The sequence below is a fragment of the Elephas maximus genome, chromosome 22 (assembly GCF_024166365.1).
Source record: "Elephas maximus indicus isolate mEleMax1 chromosome 22, mEleMax1 primary haplotype, whole genome shotgun sequence".
Lineage (NCBI taxonomy): Eukaryota > Metazoa > Chordata > Mammalia > Proboscidea > Elephantidae > Elephas > Elephas maximus.
In genome coordinates this window covers 77042109-77066181 of record NC_064840.1, presented here as the reverse complement: position 1 = coordinate 77066181, position 24073 = coordinate 77042109, and positions in this window count along the sequence as shown.

Genomic DNA, 24073 nt, shown 5'->3' with positions numbered 1-24073 from the left:
AGACATAACATGCCAAAGGACTTATCTTTTCTGAAAAATAATCACCTTAAAAATCATGCCAGGTGAATCTAATTAAGCTCTTTTGAAGCAATTAATGCAAATTCATAAAAGAAAACATCCTAAATCCTGACTGTTAACTAAGATGAAAAACCAGGCGCTCATGTCATTCAGCTCACAATGGGGCTACGTCTATTTTGCCATGAGCATGGTAAAAAGGACCCAGCCACCTGAATGAAGGAAAGCGAAAGGAGAGGTTAAGTAAAGCCATATTAGATTCATTTGGGGACGGAGGGGCGTTTCTACCACCTAAGCACAGGGAGTACTTTTGCGCTGGCATTCCCCTTCTTTATTAATAACTTGAGGGAGGAGAAGCAAATAGCATCTTAATAAGTCCTGCAGGCAAATCACAACATCCATCTGTGCGGCGTTGTTAACTTTCAGAGCTGAGAAATGAAGCCAAGGAACACAGTCAGATTAGAAATGGAGGCAGGCAACACAAATAAGATCCAGCCTAGCAAGCTACTCCTCTGTAGGGAGTGTTACAAAACACCTTTATGTAACAGAAGGAAGGTCCTTGTAAAGGTATAGTGCTGGAGAAGGCATAGTACTGTTATGAGAAACTAACACGGGATTTACTGTGAGTGATGAGAGAAAAGAAAAAAACAGCCACCAGTGACAAGTGTGGGAGGCACGAACACAAGCATCCAGTCCCACTTAGAAGCAGTGAGGTTGCCTTAAAAACCCGCTGCTGTTGAGCATGGGTGGGTTATCTTGCATACTAGATCACCTATAGTGAACAATTTCACATTTTTTTCACCACGTCAAAGATTCTGCTTCTAGGTATGGGTGGCACCTGTCTCCCTCCCAACCCTATAGTGCCTTCCTACAGAATCAAAGCCTCTTTTCAAATTTACAACCCCTCACAGGGGCTGTAATTAAGGAAATTAAGGAGAAACCCTGGTGGTGTAGTGGTTATGTGCTACGGCTGCTAACAAAAAGGTTGGCAGTTTGAATCCACCAGGTGCTCCTTGGAAACCCTATGGGGCAGTTATACTCTGTCCTAAAGGGTCACCATGAGTTGGAATGGACTTGACGGCAACGGGTTTTTACAGGGGCGGGTGACCCAGTAAGCAAGGTAAGCATGGGCTTACTTACTAATAATCTGTAGTGAACAATTTCACATGGGCTTACCTTGCTTCTTGGCTAACCCACCCCTGCACCTGCCCCATAGGGTTTCCAAAGCTGTATGCTTTAGGGGGAAACCCTGGTGGCGTAGTGGTTAAGGGCTACTCTTTAGGGAAGCAGGCAGCCACATCTTTCTCCCACAGAGTGGCTGGTAGGTTCGAACCGCTGACATTTCAGGTAGCAGTCAAGCACTTTAACCACTGCACCACCTCTGCTGCTCGGCCTTAAAATGGGCCTAATGAATCAGCATTGTAGTGTTAGGCTTAGTTTTCCAGACTTCCCAGATAAAGTGAATTTAATTCATAAAACCTGAAGTGAATTTAGGTGGCAGAAAATCAGAGAAATTAAATAACTCAAGGGAATAATATATATGGAAAGATAAAAATCGGATCAAGTGGTTTGCCTAAATAGTGACTTTGGAGAGACACAACTAGTTACAAATATTTACAGAGTCCAGTACCAAAGAAAACAGAAAAATGATTTAGAACGCTATGGAAAATTCATGAAAATAAAGAAATAAATGAAATGGAAGGATAAAAAATTTTATAATGCCTTTATTTGGATTAGGGAACAGTCTTGCAAAAACACAGGAAACTCTACCTTGGGTGAGTCTAAAATCTTGTATTACAGGTGATTCGGGGGTAATTTTATTGGACAAAAGGAAGTTTATGGGTTCTTCCTTTTCCTTAAACAACTAAGGGAGCATTTCCCCACCTTTTCTCCCTGTGCTAAACACCTGTGTTACCCAATGCTCAGTTGCAAATGTACAGAAAATATTTAAACCTCCATCTTCACTCTTAAAATGGCCTATTCAACACTCCTGCCCAAATATTTGTCAGCGGGGGCCTATTTATCCAGCTGTTGATACCAAGATTGAGATTGATGCTGTCGTGTCCAGCTTCAACAATTCAGAGGTTTGCTCGGCCATGTATAGAATTTACAAAGAAAACTCAAACTGGAGAAGCAAGGAGTATACATGCCATTATCTGGGTTTCTTCTTTCAGTCCTGTTTTACCCTAACTTTTTGACCCCAAACTGTACAATGTGTAATATGATCCTAATTTGTAGACAGTTTTATGGACTGGAGAGACACCTAAAATGGACTCTGATGAAACCTGCTTTAATTTCTACATTAAAATCTCATTTCTGTACCTGCTGCCAGTACAGGACCAGTCTTTATCCTCAGGAAATTCTTAGTTTTCCTACAGATCCTGAACATGTATATAAACATAGGCCACCAAAATGAAGTAGCATACAGCCACCAAATAAATGGGACAGAGACAGTGAGTGAGTCATTAGGAGTCAAAAAAACAACCAATTTGGGAGGACTGAGCTAGCCCAAAGATTGAGGAAAAACTTTCAGGAAGCATTGGGGTCGCTATGAGTCAGGATCAACTCCATGGCAATGGTTTTATTTATTGGGGCCCTGGTGGTGCAGTGTTTTAGAGCTCACTTGCTAACCAGATCAAATCTACCAGCTGCTCCTTGGAAACCCTATGGGACAGTTCTACTCTGTCCTATAGGGTCACTATGAGCTGAAATCAACTCAACAGCAATGGGTTTGGTTTTTTTGTTTGTTTTGGTATTGTTTGTTTTGCTTTCTTCACAAATGAATACTTAGCAACTTTTAAAATAACTGTACTCCTTAAAGTCCTCTGTGGCTGGTGCAAACGGCTAACATACTTAGCTGCTATCCTAAAGTTAGAGGTTCAAGTCCACCTAGAGGCACCTGGGAAGAAAGGCCTAGTAACCCACTTCTCAAAAAATCAGATGGCACTTGACTGAACAGCATTTTGTTCTGTGGTACCTGGGGTCACGGTGAGCCAGGGGCCAACATGAGGGCAGCTAACAACAACAGCAGGAAACCAGAGGCAGGAGACCACGAGAAATCTCTTACAATACATGATAAAGGTCTAAACTACATAGTAACCGTTGAAACAGAAGACAGATTTAAGGGGCCACTAAAAGACAGAATCAACAGAAATTCCATGAGCTTTCTACATAAATACAGAGGTGAAAATAATAGGGACTACAGGAGAGAAACAGTCACGGGGTAGGGCACAAGGATGAATTTGGTTCAGTTTTGGACAGCAGGAAAGTGAGAAAATTCAGGCAATTTATTTGACTGATCAAGTAAAAAAAAAAAAAAAAGAAAAAGTTAAAACTGAACATTGCAGAAGTGACAAGAATGTTTTATGATACTAAGGTATGAAAAGCAGACCCAAGAAAGCAAAACATTCCAGGTTTCTCTTCTAGTTAAAAAAATTAAGAAGAATTTTTCTGTTAAGGCTTGTGATAACCTATTGTTTCAGGTAATCACAGGTAGGCAGGATGAACTGGGATCTCAAAATACAAGAAAAGTAATTGCCTCTTTGGAAACAGTTAAGTCAATGGTTATATGGTCTTAAATCATTCTTCCAGATAATGGACCTTGAGACAAATGTGATCCTATTTATTTATCTATCCTTTTTCCTTAAAAGATTAAAAACATATACAAGATCTTACTATATCACAAGGAAACTAATACACTGAACTACTAACTCCCAGTATAATAAAAGTGCAAATCAAAGGATTTTTTTTTTTAAAGTTACAATGTGCTAAAAAGGAAAGATTCTTCCAAAATTCTTCTGCAAGCTTTAGAAGTATTTCATGGTTAAACACTGTGTGCTTTCTAAAATCATCACTGAATATAATTAAAAAAAAAAAAAAAAACCTGTTGCCCTCAAGTCAATTCTGACCCACAGAGACCATATAGGACAGAGCTGAACTGCTCTATAGGGTTTCCAAGGCTGTAATCTTTACACACCTTTCTCCTGCAGAGCAGCTGGCAGGCTCGAACCTCCAACCTTTTGGTTAGCAGTCAAGAGCTTCATCGCTGTCCCACCAAGACTCCTTGAATATTTAATAAAGTACCTTTATTTATAATAATAATCTTAGAACTTTGCTGGTCCCAAAGCATTTTATTCCATCACCATATGCAAAGAAGTCTGTAACTGGTTCAGCACATCCCTGAGTGTCAGAAAACAATAGCGTTGGAAGGGTGCCTTTGTTAGTGCAAATCAGGAAGTTTAAATGGTTTCCAACCCATGCTGAAGATGGAAGCCTGGGAATTGTTCCTCGTTATCATTTAGTCTGCAAATAAGTCACAGGAGGCAAACCATCCCCCTTAAAGCATTGGGGTAGAAGGTTCCAACGCTGGAGGCGGTGGATTGTAATTTAGTTCAGTCACGCATTTGTTATGAGAACTCTGACACGCTTCAGCTCTACGAGTAAGCTTGGCAACACAAAGAATTTCAGTGAAAAAATTACACAAAAAGAATCGCTCCTCTCTTCTTGTCCTGGTATAGAAAATGTGAGTTTCCTGAGAATTAGTCTCCAGAGAGTAAATGAAATAGAAATTCCAAATAAGTGCCTGGGTAGGAGGCATGACAAACAAAATGCTGCTCATACCTGCCTGTTAAAATCCTACTCATTCCTGAAGACTAGCTCAAATAGTACCCACTCATGGCACCATCCCTAGAGCCCTGGTGGTGCAGTGGTTAAGAGTCGGCAGTTTGAATCCACCAGCCTCTCCTTGGAAACCCTATAAGGCAGTTCTACTCTGTTCTAGGGGGTCGGTGTGCGTTGGAATTGGCTCCATGGCAACAGGATGATACCATCCCTGGTCTGTCCACTAGATGCACTCGCCAACCATCCCCTCCTGCCCACAGCACGTGGTACCGTCTACCTGGTACACTGCTCATGGATGGTAATTGAGTGCCTATGGTCAGGGGTTTTCTAATTCATTTTAGTGACTCCCACTACCCTTGTCCTGCACCAGGCACAGTGTACGTGTTGCCGTCAATCCGATCCCGGCTCTTGGCAACCCCATGTGTCACAGAATAGAGCTGCTCTATAGGGTTTTCTTGACTGTAATTTTTAGGGAAGCAGATCACCAGGACTTTTCCTCTGTGGTGATGCTGGGGCAAGTTAGAACAGCTGACTTTTAGGTTAACAGCAGAGTACAAACCATTTGCACTACCCAGGGACCTTAGACACACAGCAGACACAAATAAATGTTTCCTGAATGCTTTTAAATCATGGAATGCTACAGGGTCCTTCCAACATGGCTAATCATTTTTCAAAACAATTTAGTTCTTTTGGAACTGACTTTTCAGATTTTTTTTAATAGCTCCATTGCTAACAGCTTTTTACCCTTCCAGATTAGATGTCATTTTATTTTATTTTATCTTATTTTATTGTATAAGCTGTCAAAAGTTATACAAAACCAAGTCTTCATCTCTGAACATTCTCTCTCCTCTCCCCTTTTCTCCTTTCCCAGCCAGCCTCTCCACAAATATACATGAATGCATGAATAAGTAGATAAATGAACGGGACGTCAAACTCTATAAGGGTGTTGTCTTAATTATTTAGTGCTGGTATACCAGAAATACCATAAGAGAATGGCTTTAACAAACAATTTTTTTTCTCACAGTTTAGGAGGCTAGAAGTCCGAATTCAGGGCACCAGCTGTAGGGGAAGGCTTTCTTTCTCTGTTGGCTCTGGGGGAAGGTCCTTGTTTCTTGGCTTCTGGTTTCTTCATGTGGTGTGACATCTATCTTCCCCCATCTCTGCATCTCGATTGCTTGTTTAATCTCTTTTGTACCTCAAAAGAGATTGACTTACGATACACCCTACACTAACACTACCTTATTCATGCAACAAAGGAAACCCATTCCCAAATGGGACTGTAACCACAGGTATAAGGGTTAGGATTTATAACACATATTCTAGGGGGACACGATTCAATCCATATCAGGTATATTTATTCAAAAATGTGGAGCAACTCTTACCAAAATGCTATAACCAGGCTCTGCAATGACCTTGAAAACACATGGCAATGACGATGAAGAAGAAAGAGGACCAAGTCCCTAATCATCCCCAGGTACCTCAACTTTCCCACTAGTCCAAAGAAGGTATCTTGCAGAGGATAAATGACAGTGAAGGATTTTAACTTCCCATGAAGTTGATTGCGATGAAAGGGATTAAACTGGGCTTAAAAGGAACAAGGGATATCATTGCTGATGTCAGATGGATCCTGGCTGAAAGCAGAGAATACCAGAAAGATGTCTACCTGTGTTTTATTGACTATGCAAAGGCATTCGACTGTGTGGATCATAAGAAATAATGGATAACATTTCGAAGAATGGGAATTCCAGAACACTTAATTGTGCTGTATTAGGAATGTGTACATTGATTGAGAGGCAGTCATTCGAACAGAGCAAGGGGACACTGTGTGGTTTAAAATCAGGAAAGGTGCACATCAGGGTTGTACCCTCTCACTATACTTATTCAATCTGTATGCTGAGCAAATAATCCAAGAAGCTGGGCTATATGAAGAAGAATGGGGCATCAGGTTTGGTGGAAGACTTGTTAACAACATGGAATATGCAGATGACACAACCTTGCTTGCTGAAAGTGAACAGGGCTTGAGGTACTTGCTGATGAAGATCAAAGACCAAATCCTTCAGTATGGATTATGCCTCAACATAAGCAAAACAAAATTCCTCACAAGTGGACCAATAAGCTACATCATGACAAATGGAGAAAAGGCTGACATTGTCGAGGATTTCATTTTACTTGGATCCACAATCAACAGCCATGGAACCAGCAATCGAGAAATCAAATGATGTATTATATTGGGCAAATCTTCTGCAAAAGACTTCTTTAAAGTGTTTTTAAAAAAAAGATGTCACTTTGAGGACTAAGGTGCACCTGACCCAAGCCATGGTGTTTTCAATCGCCTCATATGCATGCAAAATGGATAATGAATAAGGAAGACCAAAGAAAAATCAATTCCTTTGAATTACCATGTTGGCAAAGAATATTGAATATACCGTGGACTGCTAGAATAACAAACAAGCCTGTCTTAGAAGTACAGCCAGAGTGCTCCTTGGAAATGAGGATGGTAAGGTTTCGTCTTGCATACTTTGTACATATTATCAGCTGGGATCAGTCCCTGGAGAAGGACATCATACTTGGTAAAGTAGAGTGTCAGCGAAAAAGAGGAAGACCCTCAACGAGATAGACTGACACAGTGGCTGAAACAATGGGCTCAAACACAGCAATGATTGTGAGGATGATGCAAGACTGGGCAGTGTTTTATTCTGTTGTACATAGGGTTGATGTAAGTTGGACCCAACACAACAATACCTTACAACAACAAAAGCTACCAGACTCCTGACAAGGCTATAACTGCCATCCGTCTCACTAGCCACTACCTCTCAGGCCCCAAATAGCTCAGCACTAACAGTGCCTTGACCAGAGGCCCCAGTGACTGCCCAGTAGCTGGCCAAGGGCATCACCTCCTACTCTCCTGATCTGCCTGGGTTTTCTCCTACATCTTACAGCTGTCTCCAGCATCACGGGGTGACTTCCTAATACCCAAGTCTAGCTCCTTATTTTCTGGCAAGAACCAAGCTTGGCCATGTGTCTGACTTCTCAGAAGTGAGACCTCAGATACAAGCCTTTTTAAGAAATCAGAGGCAAGGACTGAGGAGGAGGAAAAGAAGAAGATACTGCACTGGGTTTATGCACATGATCTCATTAATGCATACAATTACCCTATAAATATGTGTTACTATACCCAGAAAACTTAGGCTCAACCAGATTAAATAACCCTCTGTGACCTCCCATGTACTATTCAGGACAGCAGTGAGATTTCAAAGTCCCTGCTAGTTCCATCATGTTGTGGCTGTCAGCTGCCCCAGAGCCACCCTGACTCATGGCGGTGCCCGGCACAGCTGAACAAAACAGTGCCCAGTTCTCTGCTAGCACCGTGATCAGCTGCAGATCAGACCACTGTGATCCACAGGGTTTTCGCTGGCTGACTTTCAGAAGTAGGCCACCATGCATTTCTTCCTAGTGTGGCCTAGTCTGGAAGCTCCGCCGAAACTCCTTCAGCATCGCAGCAGCAACACATGAGCCGCCACTGACAGACATGAAGTGCAATGGCCGGGCACGCAGCGTGGGTCTCCCACATGGAAGGTGGGAATTTTACCACTGAGCTGCCAGTACTCTCACAACTCCACATATGGGACCCTCAAATGTCATCATAAACCAATAAGACTGACCTCCTCATGGGGCTGATCACTAGCTCTGAAGACAATTCCAAAAGAAAAATTCTCGAATACTTTTGAGCAATAGTAGGGCCATGGGAATAAGTTGTTATACTTCTAGAGTTATGATTTTGAACTCATTCAAGCTTCGCCTCTATACATGGAGGCAGTCTAAGAAAAGGATTGAAACAGAAAGGAGATGCAAAACAGCTGAGCCTTACACCTGTTGGCCAGAACAGATAACCCTGGAATTTTCCTTCCTTTCTTCCAAATTCAACAGAGATGTGTGCTTCTGTTTGAAACCACACTTAAAAGTTTAAGTGGCTTTGTACAAAGAAAAGAATTGAACCTTAGTTCCTACGGCAAAGTATTTCTTTCAAGAATACAGTGTTATTTTTTAAAAATTGATGTTTTTATAATATTATTCAAAGCAAGTTTTTATTTTATCCTTGGCAACCATAAGCACAACATCAACAATGCTGAACATAGTAGGCTGTATTAGAGAGAAAACACCATGAATCTCTAAAGACCTTGGTTATCAGGACAATGAAAAATTCATGCCCTGCTCTGGTGGAGCAAAGCTTTGGCAGGGTGAAGTGAGCCACCTTTGAAGTCTACCAGTGACGATTCCAACCTGCTGTTTCAGATAAATGGTTTTCATTTTACTGTTTGTTTGTGCTTGATAAGGTTACTGTGTTCATTCAAGTTGTTCATGGTGCCTTTAAGACAAAGCATGGTATAGCACCCAACACACTAATAATTTTCTAAGGAACATTTTTTGCGTTAATGCCTGAGATACACATACCCCTACATACCTGTCATGGATTGAATCGTGTCCCCAGAATATGTCTATCAATTTGGGTAGGCCATGATCCCCAGTATTGTGTGATTGCCCACCATTTTGTCATCTGATGTGATTTTCCTATATGTTGTAAATCATATATCTATGATGTTCTCGAGATGGCATTAGCGACAGTTATGTTGATGAGGCAGGGCTCAATCTACAAGATTAGGTTGTGTCTTAAGCCAACCTCTTTTGAGGTATAAAAGACAGAGGGACATGAGGGACCTCATACCATCAAGAAAGCGGTGCTAGGGGCAGAGCACATCCTTTGGACCTGGAGTCCCTGTGTTGAGCAGCTCCTAGTCCAGGGGAAGACTGATGAAGAGGACCTCCTTCCAGAGCCAACAGCGACAGAAAGCCTTCCCCTGGAGCTGACACCCTGCATTTGGACTTCTAGCCTACTGGACTGTGAGAGAATAAACTCCTGTTTGTTGAAGCCATCCACCTGTGGTGTTTCTGTTAAAGAAGCACTAGATAACTAAGACAGACACAACTAAGCCTATTGTTTCACACTAATTAGAATGCCAGGCATAGAAATCCCACATGGAATGACCATTTCTGAAGGTATCTAGTCTTCTTCTAGATTGGAAATTCCAACTTTCTTATCACTGTGCTCAAACTGAGAAAGCTACAGTTCCCACACACAGAAGTTTCTTTCCAAGACAACCACCCCCCACCAGGAGGGGGACCCCAGACAATTGAGAGCATTGCTCTTTTTCCCCCCTTAGACTGATTTCTAAGAAACGAAATATTTGGCACCTACACATTAAATATCTGTTGTTGTTGGGTGCCGTCAAGTGGATTCCAACTCACAGTTTCCCCATGTGACAGAGTAGAACTGTCCCATAGGATTTTCTTGGCCGTAATCTTTACAGAAGCAGAGAGCCAGGTCTTTCATGGAGTCGCTGGGTGGGTTCAAATGGCCAACTTTTTGGTTAGCAGCTGAGTGTTTAACCATTATGCCACCAGGGCTCCTTTATTAAATATCTAGCTACTTAGAAGGCAATCAACAAATGCTGGTCCCTTTCTGGTTCCCTGAGATTTCTACTAAACTTCCTGCTGTCCAGAGAAATTCCATGAAGTTTTAAACTAGGTAGATTTCACATACGGCTGATTCTAACTTCTTTCTGCTTTACCTCGAGGTCTTGCAGCAGATCTCAAATGTGTCCCCCATTAGGGCTAAGCAGCACTACACCTGCGCCCAGCCTTCCCCGACATTCACTACCATCAGCTCTGTTATTAAACAAACAAGAAGCAGCTGCAGTACTTAAGGCATGTGTGGGATGGCACTTGAAAATTACAGCTCCGCCAACACTTTCAGCTTGTTGAATAACTCCAACGACTTTTCCAGTTAAATTAATAGAATATTTTGGCACCCATAAAAATCCTGGAACACTTGGCAATCAAGGCAACAAAATATTTTACAAACAAAACATACGCGTATGATCCCTTAGAAATGCTTTCAGAAATAAGTAACAAAGGTATTTATTTTTAATTCGCATGTTTTCCTCCACCTCATGGTCACAAGCCATGGCTTAGTTTATTGATTGAACCTCCTCGTACATCGTTTGTAAAATGCTGGATATCTGCGATAATGTTATTATTGGGCTTCTGACAGAATCCAAAGAAGACCCCAGGAACCACAAACCAATCAGTCGACTATGCAATGCCTAACGTGTGTCCAACAAAACTCTGAACAATTGACCTGCAACAAAGCCGGAATCAAATTACGCTAAAGAATGGGAGTTCTGCCTGGACTTTGGATAGTGCACGCCACAACCGTGGATCAATGAAGCATTGGAAAACCCAACCGATGTGGCTCACTGCTGTGCATTTATCCTATGGCGTCATCGTGTGGCAAATCAAAACTAAACAACTATATAAAGTGGTTTTCAGAGTGGACTCAAAAATACTTATTAAAGCAAACAAAACTTCTTGCATTTTTTTTTTCAATTCACTCAAATCATAGACTTCATATGCCCCTCCACACGATTCAAAACTTTTGGTAGCATCAGCCTTAGGCAAAATCCTAAGGTAAGTAGCTTCTGATTGGTGGACTTCACCCCCCCTGCCTTCCCCCTCCCCTGGGTTTCACTTCTCTCCCTTTAGGGTGACACAGATGCTGTGAGTGAATACACAGCTGATGTGACCTGTCTGTATTGGCCAACTGGGGAAGGTCTCTCTAAAGAACTAACACTTGGGCTAAGATCTAAGCAGGGAATTTCAAGCTTGAATGTGTACACGAATCACCTAGAACAACTTGTTCAACTGCAGATTCTGATTCAGTAAATCTGAGATGGGGACTGAGTTCTGACAAGGGGATTCTAACAAGTTCTAACAAGCTCCGAGGGGATGCCCGGGCTACTGGCCTTGGACGCCACTGACAGTTACAATCATAGAGTAAATGCTAGCTGTCTTAGTCACCTAGTGCTGCTGTAACAGAAATACCACAAGTGGATGGCTTTAAAAAAGCAAGCAGAAATTTATTCTCTCACAGTTAGGAGGCTAGAAGTCCAAATTCAGGGAGCCAGCTCCAGGGGAAGGCTTTCTCTTTCTGTTGGCTCTGGGAGAAGGTCCTTGTCATCAATCTTCCCCTGGTCTAGATGCTCCTCAGCAAAGGGAACCTGGATCCAAAGGACACACTCCTCTCCTGATTCTTCTTGCTGGGTGGTAATGAATTTCCTCTCCTCTCTACTCACTTTTCTCTTTTATACCTCAAAAGAGATTAACTTAAAATACAGCCTAATCCTGTAGATTGTGTCCTGCCTCATTAACATAGCTGCCTCTAATCCTGCCTCATTAACATCACCGTCATTGTTAGGTGCCATCGAGTGGTTCCAACTGATAGCGACCCTGTGTACAACAGAACGAAACACTGCCTGGTCCTGCACCATCCTCACAATCGTTGTTATGCTTGAGCCCATTGTTGCAGCCACTGTGTCAATCCACCTCATCGAGGGTCTTCCTCTTTTTTACTGACCCTCTACTTTACCAAGCATGACGTCCTTCTCTAGGGACTGATCCCTCCTGATAACATGTCCAAAGTATGTGAGACGTAGTCTCTCCATCCTAGCTTCTAAGGAGCATTCTAACATCATAGAGGTTAGGATTTACAACACATAAGAAAATTACACCAGATCACAAAATGGAGGATAGCCACACAATACCGGGAATCATTGCCTAGTCTAGGGAGGACACAATTCAATCCATAACACCACCCAACAAAGAAAGAGTGAGTGCATCATGTCCCAGAGGCAGCCCAGAACAAGGCCAGCTCGAGGATCTGAGAAGAGCAGTGTGACTGAGGCATGTGAGGACTGGGTGAGAGGTGAGGCTGAAGAGATTTTATAAAAGGGGCTAGATCACTCTGTTAAGCATCTACTAGGAGCAATGCACTGGGCTAGGCTCTGGATAAATAGAAATAAATAAGGCAGACCTAGCTCTTGCGTGAGGACATTAGAGCCTGCAGTCTAGCAAACTCACTGTGTTAGTAGAAAACCATCAAAGATTTTGAAAAGAGAAGAGACATGATCTAATTGAAATATCTGAAGGATCTCTATTGCAGGGCACAGAGGTGGAAAGGAGAGCTTATGTATGTAGACCAGGTGAAAGAATGCAATGAGACTGGCAGGAGTGGATTACTTTGAGACATATTTCAGGGACAAGTGATAATGGTAAGGAAGTGATATGAAGAAAGAGGCATTAGGGATCGCTCCAAAGCTTCTGGAAGAATCAAGTAGGTAAATGGAGGTGATTTTTATGAGGAATAGGAAGACTGGAGAATAGATTAACAGGAAAGAATATATCAAGAAGCCCTGGTGGTGCAGGTTAAGCACTCGTTGCTAACCGAAAGGTTGGCAGTTCAAACCCACCAGCCACTCCACGGAAGAAAGATGTAGGCGTCTGCTTCTATAAATGAAGATGATTTTCATGGGAAAACTGGAGAAATAGGTTAACAGGAAGGAATATATTTAGGAAGAGGCTTAGATTTTGGAATAGAACTCAAGAGTTCTGAGTTCTGGTTTTAGAGATGCCTATAAAAAAAATCCAACTGGAAATTTCGAGAAGGCATTTAGACATAATGTGGTAGCACTTAGCAAAAGGTCTGTACTAAAGAGTTATAACCATGAGTCAAAGCATATAAATGATACTTAAATCACATGAATTAACAAGATCTTGTGTAGAGTGAGAAAAGGACTCAGGATATATCCCTGGGGAACTTCAACATATAGAGATTGGATAAAGAAAGAGGAGCTGGCAAAAAAAAGAAAAAGAGAGAGAAAGAAAAGCTTAAAATTAGCCCGGGAAAAAAGGAAGAAAATCAGCAGAGTGTGGACTCAAAGAAGTCCCCTCAAAAAGAGAATTTCAAGGCAAAGGAAGACATCTACTGTACTGAATGTTACTGATACCCCATTGGACTTAGAAATCAGGAGACTACTGGTGAACTTTACCAAGAGTAGTTTTATGGACATGGTGGAAGTAGAAGCCAAGTTGGCATGAATAAAGAGTCTAGAGAAAATGAGGAAGAGGAGATAGTAAATACGGGAAATTCTCAAGGAAAATTTGGCCATAAAGGGGGAATAGAGAGAGGGCTTGGTAGCTGGAAAGACACGGAGAGTCTAGGGAAGGGCCTCTCCAAGATAGAACATAGTGTTTTTTTTAATTAAAGATTTATGTTTAAATGCTGACAGAATGTATGAAGAAGGAGAGAGACTTAAGATGTAGATGAGAACAGGAAAGGCAATTAACAGAATCCTGAAAAACCCAGGAAAAAAGGGGACCCCAAGATCAAGTGGAAAGATGTTCCTTACCAGAAGAAGGATACTTCCTCCTGTCCCGGAAGCGAAGAAGCTCTATAAATGACAAGGTAATATTGCACCCACATGTAGAGCTTCAGGTTTTCAATAAACTTTGTTGTATGTGATCCGATACAGTGACCCTGTGAATTAAATGGGGCAAAATTATTTCCACTTTAAATTGAAGAACAAAGGGCATAAAGATGGAGTGGCTTGCATGAGGCCCCAGAGCAAGCTAGTCCCGCCATCAATTTTTGGTCACAGAGCTCCTGACTTGTTCACATCAGAAAAACCAAAACCCAACCTGTTGCCATCGAGTTGATTCCTACTGGTAGATTTGAACTGCCAACCTTTTGGTTAGCAACCTGAGCTCTTAAGGATTGTGCCATCAGGACTCCATTTACACCAGAAAGGGCGACTGAATTAGATACAATTTCAGTTATCGTATTTTTAAATCTCAAAAAGAATACCATGTTTGTTAAGATTTTTACTCATTTAACAAAGTAGGAATCAGGAGATCAGCACCTCAAAATGTTTTGCTACAAAATAACTAGACACAAAGAGACATTTCCATTTTCCCGCTTGCTTGCAAGAGTGAAGTAGCCTCGGGTCAAACAGGGGAAGTTCAAATAGAAGAAGGCTATTTGGAAGGGACGCAATTAAACCTAGCGCAATAGATGAACGACGTTCAAATCCAGTGGAAGATGGCAAAGTTCACAATGAAAAGATTTCACTTTCAGGAATCTGAGATTTGGGGGAGAAACTACCAATGACACCAAATCAGGAGTCTCAGGAGAAAAGATGAGAAGCACCCACTAGAAAAGCTCGTCAAATTCAAATTCTCTAATAAAACCATTAAATCCCTAGGACGAAACTCCAGTGGGGAGAAACTTTGAAGAAAATGACCTCCGACTCCCGAGAGACGGCAAACATGATTTAAGTAAAAAGCTTTTAGTTTTATCGCTGGGGGGTAGCAATAAAGAAAATGAACTTCCTGCTAGTGATTCCTTTGCAAGCCCTGCCGATTCCTGTGTCCAGGGAAACTATAAAGAATGTCCAGCGTCACGTCAAAAGAATTGTCGCAGACCTTCTTTTTTTCCAGCTTACCTGCGCCCAAGCATCCGAGCTTCCAGAAGCCTGTTCTGAGCCCAGCCTGGAGTTGCGAAGGCAGGGAGACCCTTTTCTGTTCTTCTGGCTTCAGCTACACTGTCCGTGTGTCGCTGTAACCGGGGCCATCGACAACAGGTGCTACAGAAATATTGAGAGCAAAAATAAGCTGCTGATGAAAAGCAGAATCTTTGCTTTTTGGCAGCAACACCAATGCCATGAAGTTTTCAGAGCTTTCCAAGCCACTTCAAAAGCAGGTTTTCTGGTGCGGATCAAGAAAGCTCAGCAAATTGCTCCCAAATGCATAGCCACCAGCCAAGGTATTGATGAGTGAGGGCAGCTCAGGCCCCCATGCTTGGGCCCCAGGGAGGTGCTTCTCAGGACTCTGCCAATTTAATTTGAGCAGGCGTGGCAGCATTTGAAGAAAGCAGAATTGACTTTGTGATCTTCAGCCAACCCAAAGGTGGCCTTTTCCCCAGGCTCCAGGTGCTGCTCCCTTCCCCCAGCCCCTGCCCCCTTCATGGTGGCCTTCCTGGGCTCACTGCCCTCAGATTGATCCCTCTCCTTTGCCCCAGTCAAAATCTAGCACTCCTGTGTGTTAAGCCTTTTGGAGTATACAAACTAACTAATTTGGTGAAACTATTAAATTGATATGCTTTGTTGTTGTTGTTAGAACCGTTAAATCCAGTCCAACTCATAGTGACCAGATGTACAACAGAACAGAACACTGTCTGGTCCTGCACCATCTTCACAATCGTTGCTATGTTTGAGCCCACTGTTGCAGCCACTGTGTCAACCCATCTCATTGAGGGTGTTCTTCTCTTTCGCTGACCCTCTACATTACCAAGCATGAGGTTCTTCCCCAGACACTGGTCCCTCCTGATAACATGAGACAAAGTCTTGCTATCCTTGCTTTTAAGGAGTGTTCTGGCTGTACTCCTTCCAAGACAGGTTTTTGGTTCTTCTGGCAGCCCATAGTATATTCAATATCCTTTGCTGACACCATAAGTCAAATGCATTAATTTTTCTTTGGTCTTCCTTATTCATTGTCCAGTTTTTGCATATATATGAGGGGATTGAAAATGCCATGGCTTAGGTCTGGTGTACCTTAGTCCTCAGGGTGACATCTTGCTTTTTAACACTTTAAAGAGGTCTTTTACAGCAGACTTGCCCAATGTAATACATTGTTTGATTTCTTGACTGCTGCTTCCATGGGTGTTGACTGTGGATCCAAGCAAAATGAAATCCTTGACAACTGTTTATCATGATATTGCTTATTAATCCAGTTGTGAGGATTTTTGTTTTATGTTGAGGTATAATCCATACTGAAGGTTGTAGTCTTTGACCTTCATCATTAAGTGCTTCAAGTCCTCTTCACTTTCGGCAAGCAAGGTTGTGCCATCTGCATATCACAGGTTGTCAACAAGCCCTTCTCCAATCCTAATGTCACATTCTTCTCACGGTTTATTGGACAATGGACACATAAGTGTTTGCCAAAGATTTCTTTCTTCAAATTGTGCCAAGGCCTTTTGGGGTTGAACAAAATTCTGAGACCTAAGTATGAGATCTGAGATGGGTTTTTATATTGTTTCTCTTGCTTTTTTTTTTTTTTCCACAGAGTCTTTCCATAGCTTAACCCAATGGATAGACTCATTATATCTGAACTAACATGGAAGAGCTAGTAGGACAGAGACCATGGAGACAATTTGTCAGAGCCTCACAAATTAAAAAAAAAAAAAAATTATATGACGTTTATCGATAAAACTTTCTCCCACACCTCTTCCCATGCTCCAAATCTCACTTTCAACCACAAAGCTTAAAGGGGCAGTTAATCCTTGTGACAATTGGAAGGTTAATTCCTGAAGATTGAAGACATGCCTCTCTGATGGAAAGGCAGCACGAACGTTGTGACCCAGCCTTAGAGGGAGCTGCTTCAACCCTCAGCCCTGCCCCTTCCCAGCTGCGCGATCGTGGGCACAAGTCTTAATCTCTCTGATCCTCAGTTTTATTGTCTCTACAGTGAGACGGGAGCCCTGGTGGTGCAGTAGTTAAGAGCTCGACTGCTAACCAAACGGTCAGCAGTTTGAATGAACCAGCCACTCCTTGGAAACCCTAAGGGGCAGTTCTACTCTGTCCTATAGGGTCACTATGAGTTAGAATCTACTCAACGGCAATGGTTTTTTTTGGGGGGGGGGGCGGGGGGATGGGACACAAACCTGGTACTCAATAAATACTAAGCATCTTCCCAGATCACCACCTCCAAATAGTGGGCTTTCTGGCAGAAGAAGACAGGGATGTTCCCAGCAGTCCTGTGGGTGGTGGTCTAGTTCTGCTGACTAATCGGTAAGTCTGTCTCAGGCCAAACGACACTCATGCCTGGAGCTGGGTGAAGAACAATGTCCCTAAGGATTTACCTTATGACTTAATTCTCTCCCCATACATGTTTCCTGAATCTCCATTTAGATTTTAATTCCACAAGGGAAGTAATATTTGTAATAATGAAAGCGAAATGGTATCTGGCCAGGGAGCAAATCTCCCCACAATGTCCCCAAGAAAGAGATATTGTACAGAAAACAAAACATAGTAAAATACCACTTTATTACTAACCATAGAGATCCCCCAAGCTTGAATAGAGCTCTCATGAGCTGAGCTTACAGCTGGAAAAACTGTTACTAACTTGGTCTAATGTCAGAGCAGGCCACAGACCCCTTCCACCTACTTCTCTCCAAACCCAAACCCAAGTATTAGATGTGGCCACTCTAACAACAGAAAGGGCTGCAATGCCTGTCACAGGAAAGCAGCAAGTCGGAGACTGTCCTCAGTGACACCAGAGAAGCATGCCTAAGCTTTGTTTTTGTTTTGTTTTAGGTGTGTGTTTGGTGAAAGAAAGTGGTTATGGGGTCTGAGGCCAAAGGACTAGTCTGCAGACCTGTCTTAACCCAGTAATTGGAGAACAAAAGGAGTCCTGAAAAAGAAAGAGAGAAAATGATCAGACTTTCTCCCAAAAGGAGCAGCCCCAGGCCACCTCACCTCTCCAGAGTCCCCCTAAATCTTCCCCAAGAGTTAGCAACGTTCCACCTCTAGCTGGAAGGCCCATAAAATACCCTTAAACTTGACCAACCATAACAGCCCTTCCCCTTGGAGATGAGGTGAAAGGGGGGTTATGGGAAGAAGCTGTGAGCTTTCTGCCCTCCACAGGCAAACAGGTAAGTCTTCTCTTTCTTCCAGAGCCCATGCCCAGTGAGCCTTCAAGGATGCTTCCTGTCTCACCATAAATATTAAGTGTTTCAAAGAACTGCTACCCAGACATAAGTGAGATTTCAAAAGAATGGATTTAACATTCTCGGGGACTTGAAGGTATTGTACAAGGGTGGTAAATAGGTCCAAAATCTTAGACTTCAGTTCAAATCCCAGCTCTACCACTTATCAACTATATTCGTTTCCTGGAGAAGCCATAACAACGGACTACAAACAGGATGGCTTATAAGAACAGAAGCTGTTTGTCTCTCAGCTCTGGATGCTGGGAGTCTGATCAGGGTGTCAGTCATGTTGTTCCTTCTGGAGGCTCTGAGAAAGAACCTGTTCCATGCCTATCTCCTATCTTTTGATAATGGGCAGTAACCCTTGATCTTTCTTGGCTTATAGACATATCACTCCAATATCTGCTCTATCTTCACATGGCCATCTTCCCTTTATGTGCACGTCTCTGTTTTATGAGGATACCATTCCAGTCCCTGGAGAAGAACATCACACCTGGTAAAGTAGAGGGTCAGTGAAAAAGAGGAAGATCTTCAATGAGATGGATTGACACAGTGGCTCCAACGATGGGCTCAAGCATAACAACGATTGTGAAGATGGTACAGGACTGGGCGGTGTTTCGTTCTGTTGTACATTCAGGGTCGCTGTGAGTCAGAACCAACTAGACGGCACCTAACAACAACTTAGATTAGGACCTATTGTACTCCAGTATGACCTCATGCTAACTTAACTGATAACACCTTCAAAGACCCTATTTTCAAACAGGGTCACATTCACAGGTACCAGGAGTTAGGACTTTAACATATGTTTTTGGGGACACAATTCAATTCATAACATTAGCTGTGTGACACTGGATAAGTCTCTCAGATTTCGTTCCTCTGCAAAATGAGGATAATAATAGTAGGCGGCATGTAGGATTTCACAAGAAGTAAACTACGTAAAGTGTATAAAGAGCTTAGTATTAGCAGTTACTCATAAATTTTATTGTACGATTTCAAAGCATATGCGCTTAACTACAGGATTATAAAACCTCCCATATAGTTTAAGTTGGAGCCCTACTGGTGCAGTAGTTAGGAGTTTGGCTGACAACCAAAGAGTCGGCAGTTCGAATCCACCAGCTGCTCCTTGGAAACACTATGGGGCAGTTCTAGCCTGTCCTATAGGGTCACTATGAGCCGGAATCAACACGACGGCAATCAATGGGTTTGGCTTTATAATTTAAGTCTTGTGTATTTAACTGCATAGAAATTCTGTAAATATTCTAGGGTAAGAATGAGATAAATCTTTAGCTTGGTTTTAACAAATCCACAGTATTGGCAAGAATCACCGTAATTTTAAGTCTCGTTATACAGCTAGATTTATCCAAAAGATAACTGGTTGTTGTCAGATGTGGAGTCTCTCTCTCTCTTTAGAAATCTAGTTGAGTTGCGGACACCTGCCATCCTGAGATGTGGCTTCCTCTCTCCTCGCTTGAGGGATAAGCTCTGGGTTAAAGCTCCATAGAGTCCAGGCCCAAACCCAGCTCTGAAGAATTTGCCTCTGCTCCTGTAGGGTACTTCCGTCTAACTGAGACAACTAACGAACATTTGCTAAACGGCATCAAATGGCTCGATGCTGCTCGCAGCCAGAATCCTCAGCACTCAGCCCTGCGGGTCCTGTCTGCCTGGGACTCTGAGTATGCTTGATCCTGCCCATTGGATTGGGGTCTCAGATGGGGACACAGTGCCCAGATTCTGCTGTCAGCTTTGCCCTCAGGACGCACACCAGTGCCCTGCTTGGCATGAATGGGCCATTTTTCTGCCACCTCTGGTCAGCGTTCTCCCTCCTGCTCCAACTGCGGGTCCACTTGTCTCCCACTCAGTCTTGGCCCTTGCTGGCCTGGGCTGCGTGGCCACAAACAACTTAGGGATAGTTGGGACATTCATCTACTGGCTCCTTGTCAGGGCGCTTCCCAGCTCCACCCACGTACGTATTGAACAACCAACCAGAAACCAGTTGCCTTGGGGTCAACTCCCACTCACGATGACCCCACGCCTTGGGGTCAACTCCCACTCACGATGACCCCACGCCTTGGGGTCAACTCCCACTCACGATGACCCCACGCCTTGGGGTCAACTCCCACTCACGATGACCCCACGCCTTGGGGTCAACTCCCACTCACGATGACCCCACGCGTGCCAGAGAAGAATTGCGCTCCCTAGGGTTTTCGGTGGCTTATTTTTTGGAAGCAGATCGCTAGGTCTTTCTCCTGAGGTGTCTCTGGAAGAACTTGAACCTACAACGTTTCGGTTAGCAGCCGAGCATACTAATTGTTTCTACTACCCAGAAACTCACTGAACAACTAGACTGGCTTCATTTTAATTTTCTCCTTTTTCAACTTCTTAGAACGCTCCGTCTCTAGAACCCTAACCTTACAATGTTCCATAAATAATCCTCTTGAAAATGACACAGCAAACAGGCCGCACGCACAGTGGAAATTGCAGCCGATTTCATTTTTTTCAATCATCTCAAAATACAGAAGGCAATTTCTAAACCAGCAGTAAAACCTGTTTATAAAGGAGGCTGATTTGTTTTCTGCAGTTTCCATCATGGAGGCTCAATTCATTTTCTTTCCCATAAGAAGAACCATTACTTTTTTTAAATAATCATAGCTAGTGAATTTTAGAAATGTTTTAATTTTTTTTTTTTAATTGCCAGTTAGAGTAGACCTAGCTTTCTTAAAATGGTGCCATTTTAGACCCAGTTTGCTGATTGATGATTTTGCTCTGCTTCAAGGCAGATGAGTTTACAGTCTTTGGGTGTAAAACATAACGATGTTTTTGTAAAGCAGCTGGTGTCCCTAAAACTGTTAAAAATAAAATTATACAAAAAAGGAAATCTTCACTCTGACGATGCTGAATTTTGAAATTACCTCATTGCTAAAAATACGTATTTCTACAAGAAAAACCCTACATGTACTTTCTAGGGGACAAACCTAACAGCATGCTAAAAATTAAATAATTATGAAATAGGAACTGGTGATTTTTTAAAGTGCTTTCTGTTCTTGGGACCTGCTGCCTTGTGTTATTTAGAAGGGAAACAGCAGCACCTTGTGGACACATGAAGGACTTGTATAAGTGTTCAAATCACATAAAGCTGTATTAAAAATACCATTTAGGCTCATGAATGTTCTTCTACAAGGAAAGTGGCGTCCTATTTGTAGCTCAAGAACAGCATAGCACTGCTTGTAGAGGTTTATAAACGATGCCAAAATGTCTTCAGGGAGACACAACGTCATTTAAATATAGCTACATGGGCTCTTTCTAAGAAACAATATCAAAAAAGAATAGTTGCTCTGGGGTCAATTCTGACTCACGAAGACCCCAGGTGTGTCAGAGTAGAACTGTGCTCCACAGGATTTTGAATGACTGTGACCTTCAGGAAGTAGTTTGCCAGGCCTTTCTTCCAAGGTGCCTCCAGGTGAATTCAAACCTTTTGGTTAGTAAGCCGGGTATTAATTAAGAAACTGTAAAGGTTGTAAATTCCAAAACTGGGTGGAAAAAAAACGAGAGAGAAGATGACTTTGAATATATGAAAACTCACAAAAAGGACAAAAACAAAGTCACTTTCATGGATTGAACTATAAAGAAGAAAAAAACAGTCCCCCAAAAACACTTGTATCAGTTTGGCTAGGCCATGATTCCCGGTATTGTGTGATTGGCCACCATTTTGTCATCTGATGCGACTTTCCTATGTGTTGTAAATCCTATCTGTCTCTATGATGTTAATGAGATGGGATTAGTGGCAGTTATGATAATGAGGCAGGACTCAATCTACAATATTAGATTGTGCCTTAAGTCAATCTCTTTTGACATAAAAAAGAGAGAAGCGAGCAGAGAGACATGGGGACCTCATGCTACCAAGAAAGCAATGCTGGGAGCAGAGCACATCTTTGGACCCAGGCTTCCTGCGCTGAGAAGCTCCCCGACCAGGAGAAGATTGATGACAAGGACCTTCCTCCAGAGCCGACAGAGAGAGAAAGCCTTCCCCTAAATTCAGACCGCCATAGCCATTCTCAAAGTGTGATCCAGGAACCCTGACAGGTTCCTGGGATACTTTCAGGGGGTCTGCAAGGTCAAAACCCTTTTGATAATAATTCTTAGGTGTTTTTGGCCATTTTAGGAGCCCTGGTGGCACAATGGTTAAGTGCTCAGCTGCAAACCAAAAGGTCAGCAGTTTGAACCCACCAGCTGCTCCGAGGGAGAAAAGACCTGACAATCTGCTCCCATAAAGATTACAGCCTAGGAAACCCTGTGGGGCAGTTCTACTCCGTCATATAAGGTCACTATGAGTTGCAATCAACTCAACAGCACACAATAACGACAAAACATTTGCCATTTTAGGAGTCCATGGGTGGCACAAACAGATAAGCTCGACTACTGACAGAAAGATTGATGGTTCAAACCCAGCCAGAGGCTCCTTGGAAGGCAGGCCTGGCAACCTGCTTCTGAAAGGTCACACCCTCGAAAACCCTATAGAGCAGTTCTACTTTGCACACTTGGGGTCACCATGAGTCGGAATAATTTGATGGCAACTAAGACATTTGCCATTTTACACTCACGTTTTCTCACTGGCACTGTGGAGTGTCTCAGAGGCAACCTGGAATGTGGTGTTTCAAGAGACTGAACGCAGAGGCAGATAGGAGACTGGAGTTCTCTTCTACTAAGACAGATGTTAAAGAGATTTACAAAAATGTAAAGCAATGCCATTCTTGTCATCAAATTCATTGTTTTGAAAAATAGTTATTTTAATAAAATTATGTAGTAGCTGTATTATTAAAGATTACTAAAAAATATTTTTAATTTCTCAGTTTTAATTTTTATATGGCAAATATAGATACAACCCACATAAACACAAGCTCTTTGGGGCCCTCGATTATTTTTCAGAATGTAAAGGGGTCCAGAAACCAAAAAGTTTGAGAACCACTGCTCTAAAGCACATTCTTTGACATAGCTTCCGCCCACTCCATTTCTTAAAGACAGCACTTAACCAGCTGTCTCCCGTCCTCTCATCCTATCCTTGTTGCAAAATCCAGAGACTGTTTCCCATAGCCCAGCCCTCCCTGCAAGGGCAGACTAACCAGTACGCACGATAAGCTCCCACTCACAGTAAGCAAGGTACGCTTGATTGTGTTTACTTACTAATCTGTAGCACACAATTTCATACATCAACCACGTCACACATGACAACCAGGTGAAATTACGCGCTACAGATTAGTAAACAAGCACAATTAAGCCTGCGTGCTCCTTGCTTATTGTGTAATCTGTTCCTGCCTCCCTGTCTTGGGGAAGTTCTCAATGTTGTAGACATTATTCATTAACATCTTTTTTAACAGCTTCCTTAATGACATTAGCCTATCTGGACTCACTTCCTTCTCTTCTGCTCTTCTCCTATCTTCTGCCCTCTCTTCTCTTCTCCTCTTTTCTGTCCCTGAAATGTATTTTGTAAATGCTTTCTTTCTCAATGCACACAAGTCACTAGGGCTGTGCTTAGAAACGTATCATTACAAAAAAAAAAAAAGGAAAAAGAACAGTCCTTGAGCCTTCTGAGAAGTTAGAAGATGATGGTCAAATCTTTGTCATATGTCTCAAGTCCTGTCACCTGCTGTTCTCTGTCATATACCCTCTGTGTTTATTAGTCAGTATTATAAGTTTAAATGGTAACTCCATAAAGAGTACAGTCCACAAGGTCCCAACTTTAGGCCCTCAAGGATATGCTCCTTATAGCCTTCTGAATATGCCCGACAG